Raw genomic sequence first — 24,197 nt, 5'->3', positions numbered from 1 at the left:
AAAAGGAAACAAGAAATTATTTAATTCACATCCACATCCAGATTTGACCGGTGCTGCATAATGCAATTCAGTAATCCTTTTATCAAATACTCAGATGAAGTGGGTTTTATTGGAACAGGGGAGGAAATATATTTTAGGTCACTCCATAGTTTATTTTTTTCCACCCTCAAATTGCCCAGTCTCCTTTTTTTATCTGAAGGGACAATAATTACTTCTGGTTCAACACAGGGCGTTGTGATAAATGGGTGCAGCAAACTTAGCATTAATCAAACTTAGTTTCATCCCTCCTTAGCAGGAGAATAGGCCTACATATTCCATATTTCATCATATGGTAACAGCTTTTTTGAAAATATAGCAATATTCACTGCTACTTAATATTTGCTCATGTCAGTGGAAATGATGGCATTATTTATCTGATAATATGGAAAAATGTGAGATTTTACTAGTACTGGTCAGTAATCATTTCCTCACACACCCAAATGTAATTCGGGTCAACTTAAATCGCTTCAACCCAACCCCAGGGCTTCGGTCCATATAACAGCAGTTATTTTACCATCTGCTTGTAAGTTCATTCGGTCAAGGAATGGAAGCATACCTGTATGCAAACACGCAATCATGCTGCTGTTGTAACTGTCTTGAACTTTAAATGTCATGTCCTATTTACATAAATGTTTAATGTTCTTGTTATTGATCAGACATGATTGGGTGTCTGTTTTGGATCTGTCACTCTTGGTTCTCTCTTTTCCATCATATTGATTCTTTCCCAGGTGGCTTAGAAAGTATTTGTCCAATATGAAAATAGTATGTCAGGTCTGTTGCAGCGATGCAGAGTGAGTGTGATAAAGGCATCCCCAGGATAGACTGACCTTTTGATATGCAGTCCCCCAGACATGAAACAAGTGATTCATGACTGTGTTTGTACAGAAATTTGAACAGAACAAAATATGTTAGATTCAGGCAATTATTTTATTGTAGCTGGCAATTGTTCAGGCAATTAATTTATTGTAGCTGTATTTTTTAGTGGCATGTATGATTGTTGATTGTTATGTTGACATTATTATGAATATGTTTGTACATTTGTAACTCCCTTGAAAAGGAGGGGTATGTTCAAAATTCAAAACAGCATCTGTTGAGTGAAACCCGAATTATAGTCCATGCAATCCCAGGCTGACACTTTTGATTATTTCACTAATAGCAACATAGTAACATGCTAAAATACATTGTACACATGAAATGTCAACGGACTTTTCTGCACTTTGCTGATGACTTTTCCCAAAGAACGACCGGTACATAACCTGTGCGTTTGAAATGAAACGCTTCTGAACTTACAAAGATGCGAAGACATTACTTATGCCCATGCTGTTTGTCTGGTTGAAACGGCGGAACAGTGGAATTATGGAAAAAGCCTGGGAATTCACGAGTCCATCATTTCTGACTTGTCTCCATTCCGTATAAAAAAAGCATATGGAAATGGACAAGGTCGAGATGACTGTGATTATAGACATTACATGGAGCACATCTGCTCTCCTCAGTGTGGCCAACTCTCAGGTGGCACCTAGAGTTACTCATCCATGGCGTCTCATTTTGGACCTATCAGCCACATAATAGTCACCCCTTTTTCATTTTACACAGAGAAGTTGAGGGAATCCACAGTGTGTATGAATTGGATGATTATGTAAAAGTAGTTTAGGGGGTGGCTTTTCAGGTATTTTAAGATTAAACCTCTTTGACTAGTCTGAATCCACAACTGTAATTCATCAACATTTGCATGTAAGCACAGGGATAGCCTATGTGGATGAAGAATGCTACTGGTGTGTTTGAGAGACTGCCAGGACAACATTACAGGGAGGGTTTTAAAGTACTAAGAAATATATTCTTTGGGAAGCTGCAGTGTGTTGGTGAAGGGCCAAACCAATTGAAAAAGCTCTTTTGAACCTCGTTAAGGCATTTTGGCAGGGCTTCCTCCAAGGTCTCGAGGCTCAGTGCTCATGCTAGACTCATCCTCGAGCCAGTGGTGTCTCTTGGTGCTCAGATCCAGACACAGAGCAACACTGCCATGAGGACCAGAACAATATAGCTGAGCTCTCACCATTAGTTCCCACTCTTCCTTCATGTGTGAGTCTGCAACAGCCTATAATTACCTCCAGCTGAAAACAAGAACACGCTGAAATGCCCATTGCGGCATAGAAATGGAATTATAGCCCATGTCTCTTTCCTTTCTCTCTCAGGAGAATACATCTCTTTGTGTGGGAGAATATGTGTTTAGTTTAGTTGGAACTGTTTTGCAGAGAGAAATGAGGGGGGCTCCTTTCCATGGGCCAGTCATGTGTGAAGGTCTTTGTTAAAAAATCCCCCTCCTGTCTTGATGATGATAGAAAATTGATCAGGCCTGAATCAGAGGTTCAATGTATCGTCCCCTGTCTCTATTGTCTAGGTGAATAGCACATGCTGAAGGCCCAGAGCAGGTTGCTATTAATATGACAGTCCACTCCATAGCCAGCTATAATTTCTAATGAAATACCTAATCTCCATTATTTTGATCCAAGCAGGCGATACTGAGAGAGAAAAGCGAGGGAGAGGAGTGAGAGGCAGTGAGAGAGAGAGGAAGAAAAGGCTTTTCTTTGAGTTCTTCATGGCAGTTGTATGAGAAATGACAAACCAATAATTTTTGTCAAGTTCTCTTTTTTTAGCCAACTGAAACGCAGTGGATTGCCACAGTTTAAAAAGACACAGATAAAGCCATTCAGAGTGCTGAATGAGGACGCCATCTGTTTTTTTTTATTTCCTCTTCCTCCCCCTTCTCCTTTTTCAATCCTTGTAATCAAATTTGAGCAAAATCAAATGGGGAGGGGGGGCTCAATGAAAGTACCTTTTGTTGGTCTGAAACGAGCAAGTAATTTACAAAATGCCCTTCCTTTGTGTGGGAGGCTAAAGGAAAAAAGAAATCAGTAGCTTTTAAAGCTAGGCCTTGCTGTGACTGCGAAGATAATGAAAGCCGTCTGTGTTGTGGGGTAGAAAGCACTTTCAAAGACAGGCCTGGCTCAGGGTTGCACCGCTGAAAACCCCCGGCGCGCGTGTGTTTGTTTTGTGTGGAGTGTGCCGAGGCAGGCATCTGCACACTGCGATCTCGGGGGTGAAACGGTGAAGACAGCTGCCCCGGCGAAGGCGAGCGAAGCCGCCTGGCATTGAAGTGTACCTGCTCTCTCTCTTCAGGCAGGCAGGCTCCGCTGCGCCACAGGAGTTGGCGAGAGAGAGAGGGAAGCAAGGGCTTGGAGTGTACAAGGCATCCGCCTGGACTTCAACTTGCATCTCTTTTACTCTACACTGATGGATGGATAGATGAGGGGAAGCTGACTGGGAAGAGGGAGGAGAGGAGGATGGCTGGCAGTGCTCTGGCTCAGATGGCGCTGGTCGTGGAGATTTTCTGCCAGGGTAAGTTCCATTTGGCTTTTTCTTCTCTCACTGACTTTCTTCCTGCCTGGTCCGTGCTGTAATGCAAATGACTCTTCTGATGGTGCAGTTTTTTTTTTTTTTTGCTCCTGTTGAGTGCCGAATTGTGTGGTAGGGCACAGTGCTGTCATGCAAGCACTCTGAGTCAGTGGCAGGGAAGACACTCGGGGCATCTCGGCGAGAGTGAAAGTAAGAGACGTGATGTGGGAAAGAGGCAGCACTAAGCCACAGACTATCTGCCCACCACAGTGTGTGCTTCTCCCATCTGCAGCTGCACAGTCTGCAAACCACTGCAGCTCACTTCAGCAATCTGCCAGGAATTAACCATTTTAATTATGCGCATGATTATTTCAATTTGGTTAAGTGCTAATGGTGAAATCGTCTTTAATGTAAAGTGTGCGCAAACTAGTTTAAATGTTTTGTTTTTGTTGTTACAGCAATTATTTTGACAAAAATATGTTTTCATGAATTTATTGTTTACATTTTACATTTAAAAAAGTTTATACGGAAGCTTGTTTTTATAATTTCTTGTTGGTTTCAAAGTTGTTGTTGCTGCTCTGGCACTGCCCCTGTGTGATGATGCAGTGTGCGTTGTCCAGAAGTGACCCGCCACGAGGCTTGACTCCAGTGCCCTTCACATCTGCAAGCATTCTTTGAGTTGCCTTGATTGGCATGAGTTACATGAAAGAGAAAATGCCTCGTAGGGCCGTTTGAATTTTCATGTGGACTGGTCACTCAAAGAGCAAAGGGCCTTTTTTCTGAAGTAGTTGTTAGTTTGTCATTCTTTTCATCAACTTTTTATTCTAATGCAGCCAATTTCGAACCTGTACTTCTGGCTTTCTGCCCCCGATAACAATTGGCAAGCACAAAATATTCAAATGAGTTGATTTCTCACTTGGCATATTGAAATGTCAACATTTGCACTGGAACAAAAAAAAAAAGACTCTCCTAAAATTCAATCTCAATCTGAATAGAATATGTAATGACTTGACTCTCTACTGCCACCCAATACCAACGCCTGAATCCTGCAACTCTTGGGAGACGAAACCAGCCAGTCAGTATGCATCATTGCCCCTTCTGTTACTTGACTTAATCATTCTGAGTCCTGTGTGCCAGTCAGATCAGCCATGTGTGTGTTAGAGCAAGAATTACACGCCACTGTAGTTAGCTTCCACTGCCTCTTCATGGCACCCAAATTCATGGTTTGGGTTCCTGATTTCAGCTTATTCCATATTAATGGTGTTTTTCTCACAGTTCCTTTTGGATCATTGTTTTCAATTACAGGCTTAGACAGCATGAACCAGATAGAAAATAATTACTCTTTAAACCTTGTATTGTATTTGTTTGTGTTAGTCACTCAGGTTACTGGTTTGACTAAATCTGTGTAGTCTATACTCTGTGACTGCTCTTGAGTAGACTATATTGTGGGTGAAATTGTTAAGTACATTAAATTGTACAGAAAACCTTTAGGTAATGGATCATCCCATATTGATAGTACTTTGTAGTACCATCTGCAAAGTTATGTAGAATCAATATTACTGTCATCATGCTTCATTCAGTCTAAGCATTTATCAACATTTGACTGTTACAGTCTCTGGGCAAAAAGCATAAAGAAGGACCATGAACCTATATCCACAATGAAGTGGTTTATTTGTGAGAATAAGCAGATATAGAATGAGAATCATTTAATAAGAAAAATCCCCAATCCCTCAATTACTTTAGTCCTCATGGCTGAGCAGGGATTATGGGTGGAAGCAGCCTGAATTGCGATCCTTGTGCCGGGTATCCCCTGAAGAGGTGTTCGATGGGAAATAACTTAATGGACTGGTAAAGTGAGGGGAGGACTCAGTGAGAGGCAGGGCTGAGAGAGTGGAGAGCACTGACCGGCAATTACAGCCAATTGAGCTTGAGTTTGAGTCCTGTCAGTCACACTGATGATAGCCCCCTTCCGCTCGGCTAACCCAACCCCCATCATTAAACCCCTATCAGTCAAGTCTGTGGTTAGCCATCTGACCCCTGGATATAGCCTAGAGTAGCCCTCCCACCCATCTGTGTGTCAAAGACCCTTACAGTTCATGTGGCAGAAGTAATATGGCGGAAGCTACAGTACATAGGCTAACAGGATTATGTCGCTCAAACCACAGATGATATGAAAGTGGCTGATTTTCCATGGCTAATTTTTTAATAGTTCTTTAACATACATATTTTGATTATGTATGGTTTATTTAGATTATCCATATATTAAATGAAAAAACTCATGTGAAATAAAGTATTTTAAACAAGTATCTCTGTTAATAAAACACAAGCCGTTTTCTGACACATTAGAATTAACGGTATTGGCTTTAAATAAATGGAACAAGCAAGTTGTGTTTAACCTTGGCCTAGGGCTATCTTAATGTGGGCCTCATCACAGAGCTCTTTGTCTCACTGAAAGCTTCTGATAGACTCTTGTCCTAAGTGCCTACTTGCTTTAAAAAACCTTAAATTAGAGCGATTTATGGACAAACTCTGGCAAAGCTGCTCTAACCCGGCATTAAACCCACATGGCCATCCAGCACCTGGAGAGCTGTAATTAATTGGCCCAAAGCACCTGCAGGAGCCAGGCCTGTCTTAATCCTGAAATGTAAATGAGGGTTTTAAGGGTGCTATTCCCACTTGTCCACCAGAAAGTCGGAATTAAGACCTCAATCTAGGTGTTCCAGCGGACATCAGGTTGGCCTGATACTGTACCTGTGACAGGGAAAATGGGTTTCTAGCAGAGTTACACGAGCACTTGTGCAGATTGTCAGAAGCTCAGGGAATGTTCCCTCTGCTTGAGGCCTGATCTTTGGCAGAAATGAACATATCTCATATATGAGCTGTTCAGCGCTTGTTGAGGACTTGGTCTCTGCAGTGGGGCACTCCTCTTCTTTTCAGGAATGTTGTGTATAGAAAATTCCTTAATGGGCATGCCCCAAAATTTTATTCCACCCATTCCACATGTTAATATTACATTCCATACCATATGCATATTGGTCACACTTCTGAATAGATCATAATTGGCACAATTGAACCATGTTCAGTGTAAAACACTTAATATTTTACTGTACAAAAGAATACTAAATGCTCAGATAATTTTATTCTTTGCAAAACCACTTCTGTATGTGTCTTGTGTATGCGTACAGTTAACAAATATTTATACTAAAATTAGTTGACACTGACATTTTCATAGCAGCAATCTACATTGTAGACATTTAGATACTGAAGGGTACTGCTTCTAGATTCCACTGAACACATGAATAGCTGCAACATATGATAACATACCATGCCTGCCAGTGTCTCCTATGCAAATTTTCCCAATAGATAAGGTTCTCTGCATGTGTTTAGAAAATTATTTTTGTGTGTATCTGTTCCCAAAAGTGCAGCTTGAGCGTTTGATTTCTGCACACCAATATAGAAGTGTGTGTGTGTGGCGTGCCGGGCTTTCTGGGGCATTGCGAGTGAGTGTGTTCATGGACTGCTGAGGTGAGCAGGATGTTACTGTGGCGAGGCAGGTGCTCCAGTCATTCATGGGGGGGGGGGGGGGGGTGATGGCTGGAGGGGGGCGGAATCCCCAGGGACTTAATCGTCTGCACCGCCAGCTCCCAACCTCCTCTACAGCTCGGCAGCACAGGTGGTCAAACGCTGCGATTAGACGAGGAGGGGTAGGGGAGAAGGTGGAGGGGGAGACTTCATACTGACAGAGCACTTATCTTCCATGGGCAAAAAAGCCACATTATCCAGCAATGAAAATTGCGGAGTTATTATAGACCCACAGTTTTTATTTGCCATTCTCTCTTCCCCCTAGTGGAGTTCTTGCAGGGTGTGATTTTTCAAAACAAAACATCGATAAGAACAGCAACATTTCATTTTGTTGATGTGCTGTTCCCATTTACAAGCCTTCTGTGGCTTGTAAATGGCACCAGGTCAGAGGGAGACAGCAGGAGTCTGTGGTCTGTATACCTGACTGACGAATGTCACACTGAAGAGACGTTTTTTTTTTTGGGGGGGGGGGGGGGTGTATTGAGGGGTAATGTTCACAGCCGACAGCTTGAAAAGGAAAAACATCTGTTATGAATAATTTGCTGCTCTTGCTTGTCTTATATGAGGATGTAGTTCTCCAACCATTAGAGGAGTCATACTGTGAGAAGCCTGCCAATGGAAAAAAGAAATTGTCAGAAGCCCTCGATATGTGCTAAACGGCAACAGAAGTCAATTTATTGCTGCAGTTTTTAAAGAATAGTGCAGCTAATGAGGCTTCCGGCCCGCAGACGTGGTAATCGCCTGTCATAAATCTTAGTCACTTGTGACAAGCGCACAATACCCGCAGTTGTCTGTTTGAGGGCAAATGACTTATGATAAATATTGGCTTGCCAGAGATGTGTCTCAATATTGTGCTGAAGCTTCTTCTGAGGAAGCCCTCTGCTGCATTTTGTGTTCTCATCAGGGGTTGGACACCTGTGTAGAGAAAACACAGCTTCCAAACACCTAGCTTTACGTTTTAAATGAGTAACACTTCAAATGTCTGTCCCCATGTGCTTGGATTTGTTTTGAATTAAAGGAAGAATTAAATGCAATACTTTAGAATTGCCTAAATCAATCACATTGGCAATCTATTCACCAGTTCATATTCTGGGTCCTGTGGAAGCATAGTTGTTTTTTATCAGATCCAGACAGATATTCTTTGTTAAAAGTTATTCTCTTTTCATGTGATGTACCAAGCTTGTAAAGACAAAGAAACGTAGTCTTGATGAACAGATGAATGAACATGGTCTTTTCTAACTGACCCTGACATCGAATTCAGATGTTTCTGAGCCCCCTCCATTTCTGAAGGTTTATCATGTATTATGACAGACTAATTGACAGCAGATGTGTATTTTGTGGCTCTCGGGTGGAATCTCTTTTCTCTTTGAGGGTAATTTGTCTGTCATCATTCTCTCAAGGCCATTTTCCCTCTAAGCACTCTTCACACACACACACACACACACACACACACACACACACACACACACACCGTGGCCACCTCCACTGCACTGCTTTTTATACCAATTAATGTCAAGCCTCTATCAGCATGTGATTGAAATGAAAGAGCCCCCTGTGATTGAGGCCAGACCTTTGCCTGCTTGCTCAGGGATCGATCCCAAGGAGAACCACAGAAGCAGAGAGAGAACCACAGAAAAAAGAAGGAAAGAAAGACAGAATGAAAAAAGAGACCTCCAATCATCCTACAGTCAATTTTCAAATGAACCTATTGACCCCGTCAGCCTTGGCCCCTGAGTGGCGCTGGATAAAGTGTCAAGGTGGCGTTGGCGGGGAGGGGGGGTGGGGGGGGGGGGGCAAAGTGCCCAAGAGTGCTCACTCAAGGCCCTCTCCATGCCAACAGGGTTGCCAGAGAATGGATATGCAAGTGCAGAGATGATGGGGAATGGGGGGGGGGGGGGTCTGGCTGTGGCTGTGGCTTGGGGGGGGGGGTTTGGACAGAGCAGATGTAGATTTGCCATTTTGTTTTACACAAGGAGAGTGAGGCTATAAGGCTGTGAGTGTGGAGTGGTGAAAGGTGCATGCCAGCGACCATGAGAGTCTCTCTGAATCTGTTCCTATGTTTGAACAAATATCCTCTCATGATCCATCTGTAGTCCCATAACAAAACATGGATTACTTATGCACCATTAGTTGTTACAGTTCATAATTCATTCATTTAAAGCAACACCAAAGAACTTTCCCTCTGTCGCACGCATGCTATTTGTTTATCCAGCACCGGCTTTGCAAATAACGATGTCCATAGACAAGGTAGAATATGTTGTACGATTTATGATAGTACGATGTATTGCGACATCAGATGCAAGTCAAATTTGTAGTTTCTTATGTCTCATTCCATCGAACTACAGATCCGCTACCCGATCTGGCAAACTTACATAGTGCGGTTATAGCCGATAGAGGGCTGTGAAGCGAATGCAGAAGTGCCGTTCACCCTGTTACAAGTTGATGAACCACTGAAACGATTTTGGAAACATTATTTTAAGGTACAAAAAACTCTTTGATGTTGCTTTAAGTAGCCACTTAGTCTCAGTAGCAGTCTTTTTTACATTAGAGTCTCATATGTTTTAATTCCCTTATATAAAACTTGTTGGGTGGTATCGAAACCAGAGGGAGTTACAGCCATTGGGGAATAGGTTGCGTGTGCGCGGATACACACACACCACACACACACACACACACACACATGCACACACACACACACACACACACACACACACACACACACACACACACACACACACACACACACAGTGGAATTAGAGGTAATTAGGGAGCGGCAGTAATTGCTCCGTGAGAGCTGAGAGCGGCATATTCGTATGCAGGCACTGCCCCCTGCAGTAAGATAAAAGAATACTGAGAGACGATGAACATTATCCAGCTATCATCGCTTTCGCTCACTCTCTCTCTCTCTCTTTCTCTCTCTCTCTCTCTCTCTCTCTCTCTCTCTCTCTGTCCTCTCTTGATTTTAAAGAGAAATTAACTGGCATATGTGGAGTTGTCTTTCATTACCTGAAAAGGTGTAGAGTATTTGGGAAGATTTGTTAGCAAATGTCTCATGAAGATTTTTCAAAATAACTGGAATGTTGTTGGAATAACTGCAATAACTGTAGTAACAGTAATGTTGACGTTATCCATAGGTGTTGTGTTGGTAGATAACTTGTTTGTTTTTTGGATTCATTCCCTTGCACATATGAGCAGTGCATATCTTGCTGTGATTTACTTGAGATTTTTTTTACATTTAATTTTAATAGAGGCAGGCATTAATTGGATAACCAAAAAATATTCTAGATAATATCTCCCACAAAGTTATTTTATGTAGCCTACTCCAACATATTTAAAGAGCACGGAGTGTGTTCAGGCTGTGTAGTTGCATCTGGTGGTGAGAAACACAGATAAGATGAGCAGGCTTTCCAATAGATGGCATCAGAACACTGATGTGCAGAGGGGCCAGATGTGTGGGTCTTAGGAAAAGCAAACTCTCATCTCTTCAAGCCAGGAAGGACATATAAATATGTCTGCATAATGTACATTTGGGAAAAATATCTAATCTAATTTCAGCATTTTTATAAAAACACTTATATATGCTTATATATTTGGTGATACAATTTCCATGCATTCATACCTGTTTTAAATGGATACCACCAGTTTTGAATTATTGGTAAGATGCATGCTTTACAATTCAGGTGTGGGGTTATTATTAATCATCACAAAGGAAGAGTTTTTAAAACACTCAAGAAAGGAAGACTTAGTGTGTAGAAAGAAATAGCAATAGTAATAGAACCACAATTTTCATGTTTGTGTATTCGCATGTAGGAATAATGTATATTGAAGGACCATAAACAAAAGTGCTGTTGTATATGGGGTTTGCAAAAGATGTGCAAAAGAGGGCAATAGAGAAAAACAACAGGTTGGTGTGTGTTTTTAAAAGGGCAATAGAGAAAGACAACAGGTTGGTGTGTGTTTTTAAAAGGGCAATAGAGAAAGACAACAGGTTGGTGTGTGTCTGTTTTTACTTTCTGTGAGATGTGTGTGTCTCACACTGAGAGTGACAGAAGGAGCCTTTACCATTTCAGAGAGGGAAATTGAACAGACAGGGTCAGACAAGAGGTTAGCTTTTTCAGACCTGTGTGTGTGTGTGTGTGTGTGTGTGTGTGTGTGTGTGTGTGTGTGTGTGTGTGTGTGTGTGTGTGTGTGTGTGTCTGAGTGTGTGTCTGAGTGTGTGTGAGTGTGTTTGTGCGAGTGTTTGTTTGTGTGAGTATGTTACTGGAGTGGCCCAAGATTCTGGCAGTTTGAATCCACAGATAATGTAATGCACTGGTGTGATGCTTGCAGAAGGCTGCTGGCTTGCATGTGGATGCATCAAGTTGAAAGTAAATTGAATAAGTATATCAGAATAACAGAGACATTAGACCAACCAAGAATGTATCAGATAACCAACTGGGAAAATAATAGCATGTCTTCTCATGCTTGTCCAATTTAAGTTGCTAGGGAAATAACACTCAACAAAAACAAATCCTGCAGTATCCGAGCTTTCCAGTAAGATGTCAACCGAATGAACTCCCCAAAAATCATCAGAGCATCTCCATACATTAGTGTCCTCTGACGAAGGGGGGGGGGGGGGCATGATCTTTTGTTTCCGAGTTGAAAATGTTCATCGCTGACACGTCCTCTCTGCGACGCGTCTGCTCTAATTCAACTCTGATACAGGGGTGATGATTGAAATGCCAAGGCGACTAACAATCCCTGTCTTTGTGCGCTGGGCCCCAGAGCAGGAACCCTCTCATCTCTCCTCGCACTCTCCCGCCCGCCGCTTGCCCGCCCGCTCCCACAATCAGCCTATCGTGGCCGTAATTAAATGATGATTTTATAAAGTGTGAGAAGGCATTATGACCAACAGCAAATAGGTGCTCATTGGTGAGCTAAATAATCCTAATTTTCTCCAGTGGCAATTTCTGTCCCTCTTATCTGTGTTGCTAAGTGTTTCTTTCTTAGGGTTCCTCTTCTGTTTCTTGACAGCAAGGCAGGATCCCTGCTGTTGTGTTTTTTATTTTAAAAAAGCTATTTAAAATGAATCTTGTCGTAATGGTTCTCTCTAAGTAGATGAATAAATGAAGGAGTTCCATATATCTAAGTCTTTTATAAAATTCATTTTCATTTCATTTACATTACATGTACTACCATATAGCAGACAATAATTTTGTCATCAATTAATCATTTAATTTCATGTACAAAGAATAAAGTAGATTGTGCCTATTCTGCTTTTACACACTGTAAAATGAAAGTGTACAATTTTCAAATGTATTTCATTTTGGAAAGCTAGGGAAAGCTAATGAGTAGACCCTGTTTTGCGGCCGAGGGGAATGTGCTGGGCTGTACAGTGAAGTCACTATATTTAGAGCAGTGAGCGCAGCACGCGTCGAGTAATCAGTGATCTTATAGCGGCGGCCGCGCTGTTAGTGAGAGCGCGGTACAAAGCCCAGGCTCCGCCGGCTGCGTTTGAAATGTGTAACTTTGCTCTGTGATCCTCAAATGTTGTGCTGAATAATGGAGGCCACCATCCGTCTTTTTCATCGCCTCTCCACTGTCTTCTCCTTTTCTTTGCACTTCATTTTTTTTTTGAGAGAATTAAGCTGTAGGTCTAATTCGAAATATTGGAACACAAAAGCTTAACTGCATTATCTCACCAAAGGAGGGCAATTGGTAGGATGATTTGATTGAATAAAAGAGAAAATGGCTGCACCGAGCTTTTTAAGTTCAAGGATGTATTGATGGAAGCCTATCATTTTAGGCAATTAATGTGTGTGTCTGCTGGAAAAAAATTGATTATAGATAAACCCACAACCTCTAAAAAAGAGTGTAATATTCACACACCTCTATCAAGATCCATTCTTTGATAAAAAATAAAATCTTAAATCAAGATGACCAGTTGTGAGAAAGAGAGAGAAATGGGGGACTAAATCCTCTTAACAAGATTGCTACCTCTTCAAGATACAATGCAGACAGAAAAAAATAAGCCATATTTATCAGATTGAAATGAATATACTCTTTATAAAATCAGATTATTTTTTACAATGTTATTCATTAACAATAAAGCATTGTGTTTTTCTTAATTTTACTATTAAATAACACCCTTTCCTTTTCAGAGTTTAATTTTATTCTGTTATGTTGAATATTAAACTTTAAAATGTAAAATAGGAAGAAGCATTCACATTTTGTCATCAAATCTGAACTTGATCAGTTTTAACATACAAGACATTTATAACAGTTGCTTATGATGAAATATTTTTACTCACAATTTGAGATGTTCTTTAACATTGATTAACACTATTATGAGATTTCACATTATATATACAATATCAAGACAAGAAGACTGCTGATTTCCTGATTGTGATAAGACAGCATGTGTATTTGTATTTATGCCATGCGTGAAGTAAGTAGGTAAATATAATGTAAAAAAAGATAAAAAGCAAAAAACCAAGATAGTGCAATCCTGCCTTACCCAGCCAGTGTGCAAGCTCTTGATTTGGCGGACGGGTCGCAGCTTTCTCTCTTTCGCTCTGTAAAAGGTGTGTGTGTGTGTGTGTGTGTGTGTGTGTGCGCCAAAGTCACTGTCGTTCTCCTGTCTCTGAACTGACCTCACAAAGACTCCGACACACACACACACACACACACACACACACACACACACACACACACACACACACACACACACACACACACACACACACACACACACACACACGATCCTCTCTCAGCTCCTGCTTCTCAATGGGTCTCTCTGCAGCACATTCTCATCATCTGATACCATTCAGCCACCATTGTGGGCAGATAATTGATTGTTCCAAAATTCTCTATAATGACAGAGAAAAAGTAATAACACAATTGGGGTCTGCAAAATAACAGTGGAGACATCTGAAAATTAGAGTTTGATTAAAAAGAGGAGGGACTTGGCTGGAGACGTGTGGATGTTGTTATACTGTATATTGTTGTTGTAGTTTTTATTTTGTATGTGATCATCACATATTGGAATGGTCTGAGAGTGTCAGTAACAGGTATTGCAATGCAGGCAGCCATTTTCTGTTTCATTCACTCATAAATATTTTGATTATATTGTTTTTGTTATATTTATATTGTCCACAATGTACAGTTGTACGGTTATTATCTGTGAGTATTCCAATTCACTTTGATACACATTCTGTTGGTTCAATCAACGCAGGAGGAAACATACATTTTGAAGCCTTGGAGGTCACCATTTGAAATCACAAGCTCTTGTTTTCACAGATCTACCTGTGCTTCACTACGCCGTTGATTTGGGTCATGTAGGTCACAATAAGGTTAGGCCGCCATACATCTCCGTTTAACCCCCTTTCCCTGTGAGTGAGTGAGCGAGGGAGCGATAGAGTGAGAGGACGAGAGCGCCTCCACTCTGAGAGGGGGTAATTTCCTCCCGATGCCAGCACTATTATTCAGAGATCAGCGGCCGGGGCCGTCTCTGTCTCCCCCGGCCGCTGCCTGCCGTGCCAGAACCCCACTATGCCTCAGAGTGAGCAGCTTTGCTACGCCGTTAGCTTCTGTTTGTTTTGTTTTTTTTGTGTGGTGCCAGAGTTTAGTGCCGGCACTTGACTGCAGTCCCAGAGGTGTTTCCCACATAACAAGGGTGTGTGTGTGTGTGTGTGTGTGTGTGTGTGTGTGTGTGTGTGTGTGTGTGTGTGTGTGTGTGTGTGTGTGTGTGTGTGTGTGTGTGTGTGTGTGTGTGTGTGTTTTGGGAGGGTGTTGAGGTGGGGTGGGGATATCTGTTCCCCAGAATCAATCGGCCGTCTTAACGGAACATCCTCCGCCATCTGGTCATAGCTTACCAGCCCACTCCCATCAAATCCCAATATTTGTGCGGGACTGATCCCCCCCTGGTCCCAGAGGTCCTTGGTGAGGAGGAGTTCCACCGGCCCGGCCCGACCCGCTCTCTCTGGCTCACGTCTCTATCACCCCCCCCCCCCCACCTCCTCTTCCTCCTCCTCCTCCTCCATCCCCTCCATCCCCCCTTTCTCTCTCCTCTCTTTATCCCACTCCTGCTTCTGATTAATCACTAAATCTCTGTGGCGAGCAGAGGAGACAGTGCTAGACAGGCAGAGGGAGATGGGGCCACCGAGAGCGACGGAGGGGAAGAGGAGGATGAGCGAGGAGAGGAAGAGAGAAAACACATGGCCAATCACTTTGCATGGCCTTTAGCGCCACATTGTAGCCATCTGCTGGAGATGAGAGCGTGATGTTATGTCTCTATTGGCGCCGTCAGTGTTTGCGCGCGTGTTCCCAACCTCTTCCGCGGTGGCTCGTTTGTGTCGTTTAGATTGTTAGACGACCCCTGTCTGAGGCTCGCTGCTCTGTCCAGTGACCGAGCCTCCCAACCCCGCGGTGTTTACACAGTAATTACATCAAGTCTCCCCAAAAATCCTGTGAGCGTGAATTTTCGGGCCGCTTTCCACCTCATTACGCCCCCAGCTTCTCCTTTTCTCTCTCGCTTTTATAGCGAGGCGAAGCCCTGAAGACCAACTGACGGCTGGGATTTCAGGCTCGGGAGTCAATGTCACTTCGCCTATTTTCCAGCCCTCCATGCCATTAGCTTAGCCGGCTTCACACGAGCCGAGCCGCGCGGGGCCTTTGAAAGTTCAGAGGCTTGGCCACCTTGCCCAACCCCCCCCCCCCCCCGCAAAAAAACAAAACAAATGCAAAAGACCCCTGAAAGCCATAAAGAGGGCTGTCAGTGTGAATATGGAGTGGAGCGTGAGGATGGCACCTTCTCCACGATCCCTCCTTTCCGGCTTCTCACTGACCTCCTGTGTTTGTGGGAGTGGGAGCCGCCGCTGGAGCCGCAGTGTGTGGGGTAGAGGCAGCGTCCTGACCTGGAGAGGTGAAGCCACGTGTTTATTATTAGCAGGCGCAGCCAGCGCCACATCTCCCATCTCCAAAAGCTCTTGTACAGTATTATCTTCACCCCGCAGACAATGGCCAGCCACTGTAGCTGAACCCTCAAAGGGAATAAATTAGACAGGAAAGAAAAGGAGTGTGCAGAATGCGTAAGAGGATGGAGAGAGAGAGAGAAAGAGAGAGAGAGAAAGAGAGGGAGAGGGGTTACACTGCGTTGCGGGACGTCAACCGTTCAGCCAAGGTCGGGTGCATCTCACCCATGCCACCCCCCACCTTGGCATTTGTGCTCAGTGTTGCAGCTCTGCAATCTGTAAACATTTATGGAAGGCAACGTGTTGAGGTGTAATGACCACCCCCAAGCCCCCCCCCCCCCCCACACGCTCCCAAAACACACCCCCATGGCACCCTCGCCCTCAGGAGCAAATGAGTGAATGTGAAAGCGAGGGCGTGAGGGGAGGGGAGGGGGTAAAAAAAAAAGAGTGAGGCAAATGCACAGTGAGCGAGGGGCTAATAGGGTTAATTGTCATGTAAAAACCTTCACAGTCGACCGTGGGTCCGGGCGCAGCTCTTTACTAACCCCCCCCCCCCCACACACACACACACACACACACACCACCCCCACTCCCAGCCTCTTTGTCTCCCAGAGGGGACTCTGAGCCCAGATGGCATTTTCCTGGAGGCTGTGACCCACAAGGGGCCTGCGCCAGCCAGGAACAAGGTGCATCTCCTCCGACTAATTAATTTACTATTATAGCACCTGTTTCCGAATAGATAGGGCTGGGAAGGTCTGCGCTCCCCAGACGCAGCGGTGGGCCTGGCTGGTAAATGGGCTTTGAGCTGATTATATTAAGCTGATGCTTTGATCATCTGAAGGCGTTAAAATGGAAATATGTTTGCTCTGGCTGCGGGCCTCCAGGAGAGGAGAGGAGAGGAGAGGAGCGGAGCGGAGCGGAGCGAGGCGCGCCGCAGTCTGGGGACGCACAGCTGATTACTTCTGACGGTGGGATCACACCAGGCCCCCGCGCCCCACACTCTCTGCTAAGCCACTCCGCTGCATTTGGGAGGGATGGTCTTATTCCCTCCATTCTTTATTTTTATTTTTACTCTCTCTTTATCTTTATCTTTTTTTCCCCTTGCCCGTCTCACTCTTACGCCGTGCTTTGAAGGTATATGAAATAGTGACCTTGCATTTTTTTCTTTGTGATGTTTCTAAGTGATGCCACGTAAAGTGTACACATATATTGACATACAGTGCGTGTACGTTTTTATGATGTCATTTTCACGTCTACCAGTGGATATTAGTCTTAGGATCCCTATTGTCAAAAAAGATCTATGTTTATGGGGGTATTAGTGCATTCTGACTTCTTGGATGCTGCTTTCTTTCACTTGGGCTGCCTGTTCTGAATGCTGTCGGAGCATCCACTAATCATCCTTCTCAGGTCTCACGCTAATCCAAGCCTCTGCTGGAACAAATATTGGGGCAAATAAACCCACTCTGCTTTCAAACAGAGTTTGGTGAGGGAGGGTGGCTATCTCTGCGTGCCTCTAAGTGTGTGTGCATGTGTGCATGTGCCTGTGTGTGTGTGGTGGTGGTTAGTGGGGGGTTGCGGTGAAATGAAGCATCGATGATGGAATAATAACTGGTGAAAATGAGAGGCCTGGCTCCCAAACACTGGCAGTCTGTAAATGGATTTAGCCCGTGCTAATCTGAGCTGCGCGCGCTCACACTTCATTCATTTCCACACCAGCGCCCCTTTAGGATTAACATAATTTATCACCCATGAAACACCAGAAAACAATTTTTGCTTGTAAAAAAAAATACACACCAACATTAGTGCTCGCTTAAAAAGATACTACTGTACGTTTTTTTCCCCCCTGCTCACGTTTCGCCCGTGCTCCCGCTGAACTCCTGTCTTCTCCTATCCTCTACTCAAGCCCGACAGCTACAGGATGAGCGTAGCTTTATTTGACAGTTATTAGTAATGTATTAATTTAATATACAGTGGGACGGGCGCACTTTAATCCTGAGAGACATTAATCATGGCTGTTTGCTGTGGGGTTGGCTGCAGTGGGCAGGTTGAGTGTGTCATCACCTCCTGCATAGGAGAGCGCATCCGCAGGCTCTAATTGAGACTGGGTCAATATTTGTCCAGTGTGTGCTGCACAGGGCTATCGGCACATCTCCTCGGAAAGGGTCAGGCCTCCGAAAATAGCATGCGGACATCACATGTGGACCAAAGCTCAGCTTGTTCCCTTCTGTTCATGAGTAGATTCTGTATTTATGTTTTATATGTAGCCAACATCAAGCCCACTCTTTGTTTGATGTCAGGAATAGCTCATGGATAACGGCAAAAGTCCCTTTTTAAACTAAAAACAACTTCTTAATACACTGCACAAAGCCCTTATCTTAACCCATGTATATTTAAGTACACAGTATCCTTGCTGTCTTTTGTGCCTTTTTTATGTGATAGATTAGTTACACTGAAACAAGAGCTGGTTTTGAACAGTATTTGATAGATTAGGTACACTGAAGTAAGTCCTTATTACAAGTCCCTAAGGGTTCCTGGAACTAGCATTAATTGTCTCCCAGGGGGAAAATAAAAATGACCAATATGTCACCATTAGACGCCACTGATATTTGCTTGTGAGATTTAACTGGGGAACTGCTCTGCCCCTGAGCACACAAGGTTGATCTTCAAACATACACAGACCCAAACGCATACGTGACCACTATTGTGCCTGTCCATTTAGAGGGAAATGGCGCTGTTTGCCGAGCAACGTTTGGTCAGTATTTTGGTATCCTCTTGACTGCTCCCCGTGCCCCGGCGAGGCGGCCTTGTGTGGTCTCCACCCTGTTTTTCTGTTTGTTCGCCTGTGTTTGTAGCCTATAGGATTCTGTTGACTCAGGCACCCCTCGTTCTCCAACAATGGAGGCTGGCTATGTTGTGGTTGCGTGCGCCCAACCTGAGCCATCAATGCGCTTACATGTTTTCCTCGGCATGCCTTCTAATTTGGTTTTAGGGGAGGGAGAGAGCGGGTGAGATAGGCAAGAAGCGTACGAGAGAGAGAGAGAGAGAGAGAGAGAGAGAGAGAGAGAGAGAGAGAGAGAGAATTAGAATTAGACTTGCTCCCTTGCACACACTATCTTACAAGGCATGGGAGTGGGGCCTCTCTGTATCTTAACATTTATTTTTCCAATTTCTTCCCTCTCCTCTTTCAAATCAGTATGTGTGGCGTGCCACCGTGATTATAGTCTAAAGGTTTCCCCACTTACCTGGCTGTGAACAATGAGCTCTCTGTGAATAGGTGGTATTCACATGGTTAGGCTTTAATGGTCTTCCAGGGTGATATGGGGAGGGGGGCTGCGAGGGGGTGCGGTATCTCCCATGCAAGCACAGTCTGAAACGCATAGCAATGATGCCTCCGAAGCTGGGGCTCTATAATGGGAGCTTCCTTAGCTTAATCTACCCGCACAGATGGTTGCTGTATCCTGCTTGACTGAGACAGTGGCAAAGAGGACTTATATGAATACTAAAATGGGAAAGAAATCTGTGCCAAATAAAAGTATTATTTTTTTCTTTCTTTTATGCTTGAGTAAGAATAATTGTATTCCTGATGCTTGGAATGAGTGTAGTTTCCCATAACGACGCGACAGATGTTGCTGCTTGAGGCCGTGTGGTTGACCAGACCAACGTCTTGGGTTAAATATCTGCCAATTTGGCAGTGTTAAGTCAAGTTAAGTCACTGCTTATTGAATATCTGGTCACAGTTATTGGTGGAGATAGGAAACTACAGGGAGAAAAAGACTCTCAAAGCATATAGGTCAGCCCAATGACATGAAGTAAAAGACTCTCAAAGCATAGAGGTCAGCCCAATGACATGACGTCTCCTGGTGGAATGTGTGAGAGAAGATGGCCTTGGTCAGTGAGCTGAATGTTGTGTGAATACACATTTTGAGATGTAGATTTTGTCAGTATGTTTTATTTTACTACATTTTTATGCACATACTGTATGTAATACACATACCCCCCCCCCCCCATAAATGCACAAATAGGCTGACACCAGACATAATTTCACTGCATTTCTTACATCCAGTAACTATATGCATGTGACAATAAACTTATCCTTGTATCCTTGTATCCTTTGAAGTCATAACTTAATGTTCAAACGAGAAGGCTGATTTTAACAGTCGCGTCCCAGCTTGCATCTTGTCTTTTGGCAGGACATTGCTACTCTATCTGCTGTACAGCATGCTTAGACACTGATTAGACGCCTGCGTCTCTCAACCCTGGCCATCGAAATGGCTAATGCCCATTTCCTTTGCCTAACTGGCATCCCAGAAAATTCTTTCAGCATTTTAGTTGAATTATTGCATAAAGAAGATTAGAACCAAAAATCTTGACTGCTGTTCACGAGGCCATTAATGTGCTTTGGGTAATTGAACAAGCCTTAGCGATGTTTTATGTGGGATGTGTTTTACCACAATATCATCAGCTTGGCAGTGTTTACATACAGTAATAACAAGTTCTGTCATTCAGGGACCCGGCGAATTCACAGGCAATTCGGATTTATCGTAATCTGCTTTCCCTTGGTCCACATTTGTATAGAAAACACAAGATTTCATTTTTCTGTAATTGCCTCTCTTAATTCCGCACACCCCTCCACGCCAAGATTGGAAACATCCAGATTTTTTCAGGGGGACATCTTGGGATTCAGACAGTGAAGATTTGGGGAGGCTTGAGATTTTCTGTTGGAACTTGAGTCGTGGACAGAAGTAGTTTGAAAACTGAAGCGGAGTGGCCTGCATGGACATGATAAAAAGTAAGAAATTAAACATCTTAGTTTTAACCCTGCCACTCGTGGTGATACACGGAGTCTCCCTGCCTTTCTACTGTACCATTGACAGCACTTAGCTTCTCTGCTAATCTCTCCCCTCATTGTTGTGGACGGGGGGCACTAGGGGTGTGCTCAGTAGGGGACTTGGTGACATTAAATAAAACTTTGATTCCTCCTTTAGTTTTTTGCCTTTGCTTGAGCCCTCTCCATCAGAGTACATACACGCACTCATACACACACACACACACACACACACACACACACACACATACACAAATACACACAGTGAGGGGATTGTGGATAATGTATATTTACTGGGGAATCCTAATGCTCACTGCTTGGTGAGGGTGAGGTTCAACTTTTGACTCACTGCGGATGTAGTGCTCAGTTGTGGCCATCATTCTCATCTTTACAGTACTCTTTTGTCAACTCTCCCGCGCCGATAGAGATGATTTGGAACATGAAAGAGAAAAAGTGTGTTTGAAAGCACACACTTGAACCTCTTCAGAACCACATCTGTGTTCTTGCTCAGGAGTAGCTACATTGAAAGACTGTTTGTCCCCACAAACTGGAGTCTTTAACGCTGGAAAAAAACCCTCTTGTTGACCACACACACACGTTCTCAGACGGGCCGACCCAATAGAGCCAGATTATCGCAGGCGTCCATGAAAGTGTAATCTCAACCTCAAGTGGGCACCAATTGGCCTGATTTTCTTTTTAATTCATCGTCGCTTGCATTGCTCAGACCTGTTGTCAGGCTGGCACCATTATGCCAGCCCCTCTCTTTCACACTACACCTGTTAGTATCGCACAGATGTACGTCGAGCAAAATGTGGGGGACAAGGCGGGGGTGGTGGGTACGGTCCGAGATTGGAACAATTAGACACAATTTCAGAAGCAAAAAAGATGACCATCTGCTGTATGCATTACCTCCATTGAATAAAAGAGCCTTTTGGGGCCTGCCAGATTTTTTTTATTGAAAATCTCATAAAATATGTATCCTTTTCAAGTACCGATGGGTCACCTCTCTCGCCTTGAAGTCATGATAGGAGGCTTTCACTGATACGAGAGTGAGTACTTCACTTCAAAAAAACATACAAAACAAGATGATTTTTGTCCCTTTTGAAGTGTGATTGAACACTATATATTTAACAATGGCTGCTGTGATTGAAGGAAACAAGAAGAGAATCGAAAATCCCTGAGAGAGAGTGTCTTAAGGGAAGTGAGAAGGGAAAGCTGAGCAAGTGCTATCAGTAATCGCAATGCTCTACTAACAGTGGTTGGTCTTAAATATTGCCAATTGTCACTTTGTGATTAACTTTGTTTTTTTCCCAAAGTGCATCTTTTGTGTGTCTTGAGTGTCTTCTGGCAGGGGCGAATATAAAGGAATCCTGATCTCTAAGTGGGTTTATAATGTGTAAGTGGTGCAGGTACAGGAATACCATCACAGAGACATCTCTCCTGGGAAATTGGCTGACCCTGATCGTCTTTCGGACCAGCCTTTCTGCATCACTGGCCCATTGTGTCCCCATTCCCCTATCTCCTGATCAATCTTAACACCCTACACCTTCATCAAGTCAATAATTAATTTCATATCTTTGGGAACAGGAGGTTTTTCCATCCTCACTACCTCATGTGACTTAGCCTATCTAGTGGGCTTCCCTGCTTGGCTAAATTGAAGGTAGTGGTTTGGAGTACGAGTCTTCTTTCCTCTCTGCTTTGTGTCTGAGGACCACAGATCCGAGGTCAAACTTTCTGCATCACATCCTGTTTAGGTGCTCTTTCCATGATCGCTGAGCATCCTTGCGGCAGTGCATCCCACAATGTGAGGAGCTTCTTGTTATTCACATTAAATTTGTGTGGATATTCCGCTTGCATTTCATTCTCTTCTGTAACCTTCCGCCTGTTTGCGAATGGAAGGAGTCGGATGTGTATGGGAAAAAAAACACTTACTTTTTACTGACACTTTTTTTCCTGTGTATATCTTAGATATACTGTGAAAGATTTACCTTGATTTGTAAATGTTTTACATGAATAAATAGTGACCTATTACAGAAGCGCCAGCTCAGATTCAGATCAAAGATGCATGTATGTGCCTCCTGGAGAGTGTGGTGGGGTAGGGGGTGGGGGTGGGGGGGGGGGGTGGGCAGAGCATTCCAAGCTCAAGGCAAGGACAGATCATCAGCAGAAAGTGGACGCATCTGAGCGCTGTCAATGGCTGACACACGGACATGTGTGCACGTCCATTTTTAATGGAAAACCTTGCCGCGCTGCACCCTATATGACTGACTGCTCCTGAGACGAGGGTAATTTCCTTGTACAGTGGAGCGGGCCACTAAATTAGGAACACGGTGAAATCTGTATCGACACAATTGCTCCCAGGAAACATTCTGAGACTTGGTGCTATCTGGGAAAATTTCGCCGACGGACTTTTATTTAATATCACCACAAACACTTTCTAAAATAAAAATAGATGGAGTGGACTTTGCCCTGCAAATGTTTGAAATGTCTGTTATTTATTTATTTGTTTGTTTTCCACAAGAGTAGTGTGGTAGTGCTTATAGCAGACTTCCAGAATCTGAGGGTTTCACACCTACTTCAATACCTTAATTGCATAGCACAAAGTCTCTCAACCCCCAGAGAAAGGTTGATCACAGTAACATACCAGTAACCAGTAATACCATTCATTCATTTTTACCCCCTCGAGTTTGTTTTCATCTCTGCACATGCTTAATTATGGTCCCCATATGAAACCATTTCTAACACATTGTTTGTATTTTCTTCTATTCTTCTGTTGCCGTCATCCTTTATGAAGTCGGGTGAGGAATGCTTTTTCAAGGCCCAATTACATTCCTTTTTCTAAAGTGCTTATTTTAAATGACCGTGTACCCTGGATGGACACGGCACCATAGAGATCACTCATTTTTGTCGCCACCTGAATGCTGTGATAGTTATGCCATACAAGCTCTGGGGCTGGCTGAGTCTGCCAGCATCAGCTATACTACAGCAGGCATCAGAACACCAGAGAGAGAGAGAGAGAGAGAGAGAGAGAGAGAGAGAGGGAGAGAATGAGGGAAGAAGAGAAGGAGGAAGAGTGTTCCATCAGCCATGTCTGGCTGGAGAGGATATTGTGGCCCAGGCCTCTGTGTTTGATGGGGTGGAAATCTATTGAAGTGCAAGTGTAAAATGGACTTTGTTCAGGTAGTCACTTTGTTTTCATGCTGATAATATTCATCTAGGGCAAGGGTTTTTCTTCTTTGCTCTTCGGGCAGGATTCAGAGGCACGGAGAATGCAGGGGAAAATTAGCTCCCCCTCAGTATCCTGGGAGTGTGTGCTCATTGATTTTATGCTATCGATAAAGAGTCTTGCATAATGTGCTTAATTCAGGGGAATATACCCACCTTCCGTCATTGTTTAGCCTAGTTCCTTT

At 43.6% G+C, this 24,197-nt stretch overlaps 1 long non-coding RNA gene across 1 annotated transcript in view; it reads left to right on the top strand.

The window, feature by feature from the left end:
- The first annotated feature begins 3,223 nt into the window (after positions 1-3,223).
- LOC121677513 overlaps positions 3,224-24,197 on the top strand; it is a 94,559-nt gene continuing 73,585 nt past the window's right edge. Inside the window, exon 1 of the long non-coding RNA XR_006021017.1 lies at positions 3,224-3,432. This is a non-coding gene — a long non-coding RNA (uncharacterized LOC121677513). The remainder of the gene's footprint in view (positions 3,433-24,197) is intronic.

This window comes from Alosa sapidissima, chromosome 12 (genome assembly GCF_018492685.1).
Source record: "Alosa sapidissima isolate fAloSap1 chromosome 12, fAloSap1.pri, whole genome shotgun sequence".
Taxonomy (NCBI): domain Eukaryota; kingdom Metazoa; phylum Chordata; class Actinopteri; order Clupeiformes; family Clupeidae; genus Alosa; species Alosa sapidissima.
This window is presented reverse-complemented; position numbering and strand designations above follow the sequence as displayed.